Source organism: Lates calcarifer, linkage group LG16_LG22 (assembly GCF_001640805.2).
Source record: "Lates calcarifer isolate ASB-BC8 linkage group LG16_LG22, TLL_Latcal_v3, whole genome shotgun sequence".
Classification (NCBI taxonomy): domain Eukaryota; kingdom Metazoa; phylum Chordata; class Actinopteri; family Centropomidae; genus Lates; species Lates calcarifer.
This window is the reverse complement of record NC_066848.1, coordinates 8,229,418-8,240,237: the sequence shown is the minus strand read 5'-3', so window position 1 is coordinate 8,240,237 and position 10,820 is coordinate 8,229,418. Positions and strand designations below refer to the sequence as shown.

Genomic DNA, 10,820 nt, shown 5'->3' with positions numbered 1-10,820 from the left:
AATTACTTGTTAATAAGTGGTTTAAAACCACCAGAGCACAGATGTCAGAAGTGTCAGAAATACTTTGTTAATTCTGTAGTAACTCTAGAGAAGAAATGTAGTAATTCTAGAGAAAGATTATCTCTGTGGGCTTCACACAGTAACCCCCAGTCAAACCACATCAGGGTAAAATGTTGGCACATAAGCAGTTGTGTAGTCTAATCTGAAATTAGTGGGTCACTGACCTGAAAAGAGCCTGATATGCACAAGTTTGGCAGCCTGCGTTGTTTACATCATCACTAATATTTGAGTTGTCTCTCCATATCTGATCGACTCAAACACTGCAGTTTGTGAACAAAGTATTACACATGTTTTCAATGACAATCAGTTCTAAAACACAAAATGTTTTTTATACCCTCAGAAAGTGAAATCTTCAAATTTAAATCTGAAAATGGTTATTTATATAAACAAACACTACTCACTGGCTCCTTGAAGATTTTGAGTTTGATGTATCAATAACCTGACTGAGGAAAAGAAAGTAAGTAAAGTAATTAAACGTGCACTTACAGATGTAACCAAGGTCTTAAATTGCCTCTTTTATGTTATCTACAAGAACCAGAGGGCTGCTTCAGCTTCAGCTCAGCTTTTAGGAATGAATAGAATAAAGCAATAGCATTACAAGTATCAATAGCAATGATCCTCAAAAGTAATGTATAATTCTTTTTCAGACTGATGAGCAAAAAGTTAGTGTTCTGTCCCATAACAGTCAGGATCGTGTGGTGTGAGTGAGAGAGGAAGAGAGAGAGAGAGTTTGCAGGTTTACTGCTGCCAGATGTATAATTCTTATGTCATGCTCTACTGAGTCCAGCCTCCCAGAGACCCCCAATGAAATTAGTTGTGTGTGTGTGTGTGTGTGTGTGTGTGTGTGTGTGTGAGAGAGAGAGAGAGAGAGTGGGGTTGCGCACAGCTTGGTGAAATGAGATGTTCACATCCCAAGGACGTCTCCCACCATAATTTAAACTCACTGGTGCTGGAAGACTTCAAACTGAAAGTGCTGAAGTCATAAACCAGTGCACTTCTGTCTTTACTGTTATTGTCTGTGATCTACTGGTGTAAATCCACAGGCAGGTGGCTGTGACTCAAACAATGCAAATACCAGGACAGAGACGTTAAGCTTTTCCCTGTTGTGATTACCACAAATTGGCTCCAGGCTGTAAAATTAAGTTAAAGACCTAAAGTCAACACTGCTTTTACTTGTTTTGATTGCTCTCGTGTTGCAGTTTATCTGCCCCATTTGATTTACAGGTTGCAGAGCTCTCTGACATGGTCACAAAATGCAAAGGGTTAGAGAAAGAGAAAATCCTCCAGGCTTGACGTACCACAGCGCATGATACCTTCAGCTATTTACTCCCTGATCTACAGTCTCTCACAGCAGAGACCAGAGTGTTTTTATTTACGAGGACACAAAGAGACATCTATCAGCACTCAGCTGAAGCCAGTGACAGTGTATAGTGTGACTTTGAGGCGGAGAGTGAATTGTATTCCTTCCCCTGGGGGCACACTGGGACAAATCTCAGACAAGATGTTGTGGTTTGGGACTGTCTCCATCAACTACACACACTCATCCAGCGCTTCTCGCCACCTTACTTCACCCGCACTTGTCTCCAAGGTCGTGCCCTCCCCCTCTCCCTCCTTAGACGCAATGATCTTAAAATAGAGCTTCTTTAAGTGAAGATGAGGAATGTAGAAAGCTCAAGGGAAGAATGGGGAAGGGAGGGGCTTTTACTACAGCATGAAGAAATGTCCCCTTTCCTCTTTAAGAGCTGTTGAAAGATATATAGTGCTACAGCATCATGATGAATCCCCTCCGTGGTGGATAGGAGAACACTTCTCATATCATTAAGCTTTAGTAATGGTCTCGATGCTGCGTCCCCCCCTGGCAGGGTTGCCTGGTGTTCACTCCTCTGGCTAACAGGCCTGCTGGCTACCTGCAGATTCCTGCTGCTGCTGCTGCTGCTGCCTCAGATTCAGCTGAGAAAGAGTCAGCTTCCTGGAGCAGTGTTTAGTGAAGCTGCCACATCTAGAATGTATCCTCATCAATTTAATATTATACATGAAGTTTTAATGCCCCACAAAAATGAAGTTTTTCAGTTGTAGTTATTTTAAGAATATGTAAAGTATTTTACAACAGTATTTTAATAAGCAGTTTAAGCACTTGGCAGACAGAATAACAAAATTTGTAGAGATATGAACTTTCATAGATACAGTAGTTAATGGTGTATTGAAAGAATATTCCAGCGATTTAGAGTTGCTCTTCCATTAAACTGGGGGACTTGGAAGAGACAAAAATGGTCATAATTGATGCAGCAGAAGTCAAGATATCGTGAAATCTTGGATCCTATACCTCCAGTAATCCAGTACTCACTGCCTAGTTAACAGAATAATTCAGATTCCACACCCCGTGTTTGTTACACAGGCTTTCTGATAAAAAATTTGTAGTTTCCGAGCACAACCCAAAAAGTGTCACTTGAGTAATTTTCTCAGACTAGTGATTCCAGAGCTACAGACACTGTACAACAATTTTCACATGCAGAGTAGATCTCACCATTATTAGTCTTAGTATTTAGTCTTTATTTAACCAGAGGGGAAATTCAAATGAAAATGCATGAAATACAAACAGTGGACAGAAGCTTATATACATACCTAAATATAATTTGTAGGAGACAGGGTTGCACACATACATAGTAGTGTAAGATACCTAGTGAGGTATCCTGTTTAGGGCTTTTTCATGGAAAAGGACAAAACTCCACTGAAACGGGTGGAGTGCCTTACAGTCAGCATTTATAAGAACTAGTGTTCCTTCCTCTAGCTACTGGGGTTGGCAGATTGAAAAATATTCTGGAGGAAAATATACTGTGTGAACTGTTTGCTACTGGAAGAGAAAGTGAATTCCATTTCCACTCTATTGTATAGTCTACTTTGTCTCAAAAGATTCACTGCTTCATTCATTTTGATGGTATTATTATGTATTAGTAATTTAGAAAAGCTGTCATAGACAAGAATGACTGAAAGTCTACCTGTGTTATTGATATGTTGGAACTGATAACCCTATCGTTGGACATTCTGTCATTCATCAGAAAATATATGTTCTGCAATCTGGACCTGGTTTGTATTCTAACTAAACTGCATCTTTTTAGTGCATATACATTTTTCCCCCAGACAAAATTTGGTTGAACATTTGAACTCTTGTTGTTTACCCTCCTGCTTGTTATTCTCTGTTTCATTTCATGCTCAGAATGGAAACATTTGATTTTCTGTGTGGATGAGCTCCAGCTCTGATCGTTGAACCTGTGACTGTTCTACTGTACTTTAGGATGTCAGCACATGTGTTACGGCATGCATTGGTGTGACTGCACCTCACGCACATGCACATACACACAGACTCACATGCTGGGATATAGGTTTAGCCAACAGGGTCCTTCATAGATCAGCCTCCCCTGACAGCTCTCTTAAATGTCCTTGGCAGCCCCCCAGACCCCCAGCCCTAGCTCCCTTTCTGTTCTTGCTTTTCCACTCTGGCTGAGCCTCTGATGGATGCTGCCATATTTCTCTGCCTCTCTCCTCTGGAATGCTCCCATAACCACTGTGCCCTGTAATGCATGACACAATCTGTATATATCCCATTAAGTGTCACTTTGTGAATGAACCTGTTTCTCCACACTCAGTTCGCCTCGCAGAATGACATGCAGAGGGAAGAGGCTGGAAGCTGACCAGCTCCTTTAAAGTCAAGATAAATGTCTCTAACTCTCCCGAGTTGGCCTTTTAGCTATTCTTGCAGCAAGCGTTTCTGTTGTGAAAACTATTCAATAACACAGAGTTTATATTTAAGTTATTTATACAGATCTGCTTCTGTAGCTACAGTGTCAGTTTTCCCTTTCCAAAGCAACAACTCATCTCCTGAACTTGTACGTTCTCATGAGACTGTGAAGAATTACACTTGAAAAACAATGTTTGTTTTCTCTTCACCCTCTGCAGTTCCTAACTAATATTTGTTTTTTGTTTTTTTTTTACATCATGAAGTTTTGTACACACTGTGCTTTGCTATCAATCACATTTTTTAATTTAATGTATGAATATGTGATTTATGTTGCTCAGGCAGACGATATAAATCTATTTTGCAGAGAGAGGGTGGGGGGTGGGGTTGAGGGGGGATAAGAGCGCTGATGGTCCCTTATTGATTGGCTGGCTTAATAGTGTTTGTTCTTTATAGCTGATCTCAGGAAATAAAGCAAATAAATAGTTGAGAATGAGTTCAGTCACTGTGCTACTCACAAGGATGGTTGAGAGATGGAGTGTGGAGGAAGGAGCAGGAATAGAAAGAATCAAACAGAAAGAAAAAAACAGCTGATGGGCAGAGCCATCATAAAACTTTAAGGATTAATACTAAATGTTATATGCAAATTGTTAAATTTAAAGTAGTGCTTTAATTTCAGTCTATCTACACAGAACTAATTACTAGAATTAACTTTTCGTATCATTTTAACATGAAGCTGAAACAGAGCTGAAGGCTGACATAGTTCTGGTGACTGCACTGAGCTATAATACACTTTGCTTCCAGGTATCGTCGTCCTTTGTGTGTTCAAAATGCTAACCTTTATCGACATCTCGCAATAGCATCATACATGACAGCAACATGATGTTTCTTTGTAAACCCAGGAGCCATGTTGGTAGATGTCAGTCTTGAGTCATATCTTTTCTGCTAATGCAGAGTGTCAAGCCATTATTTGCTCCTAGACTGTTTTACAATTCGCAGAGGATTTGTCAAATTGATTTGAAAACCAAACTCTGGTTATTGCCCAGGACCAGGCTCCTTGGAGGAAATATTGATGAAATTTGTCTTGACATGTCAAGTAAGGGAAAGGAAAGAAATGACTTTAGGTTAAGTGCTTGACCATGTTTATATAAATGCATTAAAGCCAGAACCACACTTGAGTTTAAGCCCAGATTTCACATTTTAACATTGGACCAAAAAACATTTTTTATATTTATCTAGAACATAGATGTTGCATAAGCATGTTGTCTCCAAACCTTAATTGTAACCCACAGAAGAAACACTAAAAAGACCTCAGATCAGTGACTTCAGCTTCTTCTAACTTGGTCCACACCGAGAGGAGGAGAGTAGAGCATAAATTCAGCCCATTAGCCCTCAGGTCTCTCGATGACAGTTCCCGCCCCATGGCTGATGTAAACCAAACTTCCTGTTCGGAGATGAAGAAGCCTGTCAAGCAGCTGCAGCCATCTCAGCCCTTGTCACCCTCCCTCCATGATGCTCTGGCATTAACGGCAAATCGATTCTAAATGAGGGACAAGGGAAACAAGCGAGAAACAAAAGGATGCGTCCATCTCCGGTGGAGGAATGTGCAGGGGGGAAGAGGCAGAGGAAGATGCTAGAAGACAGGCTGGTTTGAGGGAGCTACAGGAGGTGCATTAAAAACAGTTTAGACATTTTCCTTCTCTCTCTAGCTATATGTTTTTTGCTGAAGATTAATAGCAAAAGCTGGTATGGATAGGACAGGACAGATAGTACAGTGAAAGTAGTCCTCAACACAGAGTTGCACGTTTCATATTGTGTGTGTTGCTCTCCAAAATGACTGCAACGGTTAGACCATTTGGGGTATAAGACCATAACTTCACCAAACACAGGATGCACATCTTTACTGCACCTTTCTAACAACCCTGCTCTTTTTTTATGCACCTTCTTTCTATGGGCTCTCCTTTCTTCTCAACCTTACATCTTTATTTAATTATTGTGCTGTTCATCACTTGAGGTCTTGCCCTGTGTCCAAAGTCTCCCTGTCTACAAGCTTCTCCAAATGACCTGATGATGGGAGTAATGAGCATTGTTTCATCTCATCATGCCTAATAGTATATTGATCTCAGGCTGGAAGAAATGACTACATCATCTCCTTAGCTGGCCTGTGTCACAGCGTACGGATTGGACTCATTACATTACACTGCATTTCAGACATTTGGCTCTGAATGCTACACAAAATCTCTAAACCTCTTGAAGTTGTAATGTGGAATATTGGCCAGATAGATTTTAAGGCCGGGATTTTCTCCATTTGATCCGCAAACATTTGTTTGAGATAAAACTGCTGGTTGAGGGATTGGTTAGATAAAGTTTTAGCAGATGTACCAAATGTTTTCCAGTGTATAGCTCTAGTCACGCTGACTACCAGTCAACCACTAGTTCTCAGTGCTGTGCTACCTCCATTGCTGCCAGCTTCAGTCAAACACTATCCTTCCTCCTGTGCTTCTGTCGCTGTCTCCTCAGTGGGGTAATCAGCCATTCTCCTGCAAGGTAATTCCTGCTCAGGAGTGCATGTGGCCGACACTGCGGAAATTCATTTTTTGGTTTAATTTCAGGCCTATTGATCGTGGAGTGCTTTACGGCTGCATGACATCCATAATCACAACAATGGTATGACAGCACAGATAAATAATGTGGCAAAGGCTCGGAGAGAAGGAGGGATGTAGGGATAAAAGGGAAGCAGAATTGAAAAAAAAGGAAGAGCCAAAGTTCCATCTCTTACGGTATTCTGTATTAATTACTGAACCCCTCCCTATTACACCCTCCCAACCCCAACCCCTTCACCTGATTGATCTCCCCTCAGAGGCCATAAATTAGTTTTCTTCCCAAACTTATCTGAAATCCGTTTGTTTAAGCATCCATTAAAGGATAGGAGCCAGTGCTCTACAGTAATTACCACAGCTACTGTAATATCTATAATTATTATGATTAGTGGAGCAGAATTAAGTTACTGTTATAGAAACCACAAGAGGCCAAAGCCACAGCATGATTATGAGGTTTTGCATATACTTACGCTGTAGTCGAGCAAAAGCTGGAGCGATGTTGATGAAATGAATACAAGCTGATTCAGGCAACGGTGGGTGCATACTGAAAAGCAAGAATTATCAGGCCAAACTAAATTAAATTGTAAACTTAGGAGCATGAAATGAATTTGTCCTGGTGGAGCATGTTGACCAATATACAACATGCCACTGGTTATTTCATTTAAAATTAGATACTTCCACTTTATTTTACACCTTTTATAAGATATTTGTGGAAACATTTCCGGCACACTGTTGAGTCATTCTGTCTTCGGTAAGCATAAATGCCTATTTCAGAGACAGCAAGGGCCAGTGCGGTCAGTGTTTGTGTGGGCAGAAATTTTAAGAGAGTCCAGAGAGCTGGTTTAGGCCGGCAGCAGAGACCACAGCAGGTCTCTGCCTCAACTAGGTGTGCACATAAAGCTCTGTTTATGTGTAACTTCACCACAACTTTGCACAATTTTTACCTGCCCCCAGGTCAGGAACAGCTTTAAAAGCTACATTATATATATCATATAATGAGATGTGATAAATTGGAAGTCCAAAATGTGACCTTTCGTAGTGTACATGCAGTTAAATGATAACAGTGTCTAGTAAACAGTGGTGCCGGTGATGCAGCAGTGCATAAAGCATGCCTCTTCTTGTTGTTGGAGTCTGAGGGGGCTGACAGCTCCCACTCATAAAATGTCTCAAGTCAGAAAGGCGATAAGGGTGCAGGGTTAATGCGGCTTGGCACACAGTTTTATTTGTGCAGAGGCGGAGAAGTCCAGCTCTCAGGACTGCTTTCTGGACAGGCACACAGCTGAGTGGATACTGTTGCAGGGTGGGAGGCAGTGGTGGATGGTGGATGTTAAGCTGAGACAGAAGAAGTAGGCAGGAGAAAGACATATGAGAAGTATGCAGGACTGAATCCTATACAAAAGAAATTACTGACATTTTAATGTTGTGTTTTTATCTAATTTAATGCCAAACAAGGGGATACAGTTAATTGCATGACACACCAGTTTGAATATCGTGAACATTTAAACACTCTCATCGTCCAAAAAAACCTGTACTTTGTCATTGGTCATCTGTCACAAATTCTCTGCATTGATGGTCACAGCACAATGAACTACAAACAAGAATGTGTTTGCACTTGCAGGTTTTTTTAAAAAATGATAGAAAATGCTGTAGAAAATGCCCATGTACTTAACCAGACACATTCAGTGCTGCAAGCCTTAACCAGAAAGTCCCTGAACCTTTGGAAAGTACTGTCCCACAAGAACAATCGCCCAGGAACTAAATTTAGACCCTAGTTCCTCTGGTTGAAATGCAAGTGAAGGACCTGAGTTCCCCTGGGAAAGTTCCTGTGGTGGAAACAGTGCTTTTGAAAAGTCGGAGAGAATAACCAAAGGTTCTGTCAGCTTTGGATATGAAATATAAAATAACAGTAATCCTGTTTCACAAACATACAAACAAGTGGCATGGAGTTTGTAAGGCATTTAAATGACAGGGAGGTTCTAATGAAAAATGATGGTGAATAGTATTATGGGAAATGCTGGGGCCAGTGAACTTTTTTTTTTTAAAATTTCAACAGCCGTGGTAAAACTGTACATATAGTACCAATATCCTACTGCACTTGACATGATAGTCCAGGGTAGGTTAAAGATATGTGAATATGTGAATGTCTTATTGTTCTAGTGACAAAAAGTAGCAAAGTTACAGACCAAAGATGATTTTTTAGTCATATGGGATGAAGTCACTGTAAAAAATCTCATCACTTTTTCTTAATCCTGAGCAGCAGGGCTTCTTTGCTGCTGTACATGCATACGTAATGAGACAGGGCTTGGTAACAAAACTGTTTCTTGTTGGTGTTAGGGATGAGTGCCACTGGGAGTGAATTGTACCACAAGGTTTCACACTACTGATCAGCTATAGCTATTTGTATGTGAGGCAACACCCAGCCTGCTGTCTTTTTAGGGAGGGCCAGTGACCCTATCATGGACACGGCCTGTTAAGAGAAGCAGCCTTTTCTTATCTGCATGCCCTTGGAGTACGCGCCCATTGATATGCCACCTTGACTCTATCTTCATGCCAAGATGCTTCCAATTATGCGAGCCGCTGGAGTGAGGCGGAGCGTGGGTTTCTGTACGAATAAAAAACTGGTCCATTGGTAATGTGATCCTGCTGCTTTTCCCCACACAGGGATGGTTTCCACACATGGAGGGGGGGATTAAAAGAACAGCCATTTCTCTACTCAACACTTCCCAGTTCACCACTTTTCCCACAGTCTCATGACCTCATAAGGTAGACAGATCTGTTTAGTAAATGGCTCATCACCGAGGGCCTGAGCTCTGCAACAACCTGCATCTATTATATGCAGCAGTTCAATACATCATATGTGTGCATTTTTTGCTGTGACATCAGTTCCTGTGTTATCAATCTTTCTTTAGATGCTTCTTTTTAGTTTAGTGTGATGTGGCCAGACAGCCGGGCTGAGGTGACTGCACAGTCAGGGCAGCCCTGCAACTGACAGCAGGCTGTCACTCAGCGGAAATGACAAGAGACTGACTGTTTATAACCTGAGGAAGCTTCTTCACCTACCAGGATGTTTGTGTCAAACATTATTCTCTTCTTTTAGATCTATTTTCTCGTCAGGCTTCCAAAAATCTTTCTCTGCTTGCTCTGTTATCTCAGTTTGTACTTTTCCATTCTATCTGTGGACATTTTGTACAAGAATAGCATCTGCACACTGATTTAAATCTAAAATCTTTTAGCACTTGCTGTGACTCCTATTCCCTTAATTTGGTTTCCCTAACCCCCAGAAGAGGGCAGCACTTCTTTACCAAATGTTATTGTAACTTCTGCCATATACAGTATTCAGGCATTTAAAGCCCTGCTGTGTAATTTATTGAGGAGAAGCTTGCAGACAGAGGTCATAATCTTGACTCTTTCCACACAAAAATGGTCCAGAGGATGCTGCTCATTCCCTGCATGCTTCTCATCCCTTTAATCTCATCCGCCCCACTTCACTATTTTGAAAAGGAAGTTATTCAGACTAAACGTAGCTTGTCGCACACACTGTGATTTTAAAAATGCACAATACAATTTACAGCAGACTCCAGTCACTTCCACTTGTACTGCCTGTCGCCCTTCTTCTCGCAGTCTTTCTCCCGCTCACTCTCTCTCTCTCCCAACTCGCCTCACTTTTTCGTTTCCCCCCTCTCCCTCTTTGCTTCTGCTCCACCCTATAATCACGCCAGTTCATGGCTCTCATTTGGAGTGGTATATATAGCAGTAATTGTCAGGGTGCAGTACAGAGACTGGGCAGAGCATGTGTACTCTCTCACAGGGCTGTTTTGCAGTAAATCTTGTAGTGGAGAGGACCGGGATGGGGAGGGGATGGGGTTACGTACGTGCACAAGTACATGTGCAGACATAAAGACACGTTCACTTCCACACAGTGCTCCAACATTATAGTAAACACATACAGAAGTAGATAAAATTTTTCAAGCACCCAAGAAAAGGCATTGTGATAATTTGCAAGCGTTCTCTTTGCTTCTGTAAGTCATTATATCTCGCTGCCTATTCATTTACTCTCTTAATGGGCCTGACATGGAAATTGAATGCGTCTCATAATGTGTTTTACCTTCAACAAGATGAGACAATTATGCAAATGCAGTGAATGCGCAGGAAAGCATCTCCTTATCAGTAAATATTAACAATCCCTGGTAATGAGCTGGGCCCGTATGTCAGGTGGTCTGCTTATGGTCCATGAGCGCATGGAAACACACTCACATACTCTGCACATACAAAAGAGTGAAAACAGGTAAATCAATTAAAAGTGTAAGGCAACACTAATGAGCATTGTCATCAGCTTCTTGGATTATACAGCAGCAGCTCATCACCTGGAACATGAAATAAAGCAAGTCATCATGTAGGCAGCACAAAACCAGACAGTCCCAACAGTT

At 41.3% G+C, this 10,820-nt stretch overlaps 1 long non-coding RNA gene across 1 annotated transcript in view; it reads left to right on the top strand.

The window, feature by feature from the left end:
• LOC127143428 (uncharacterized) overlaps positions 1–10,820 on the top strand; it is a 32,571-nt gene that overhangs the window by 7,053 nt on the left and 14,698 nt on the right. The window lies entirely within an intron of this gene.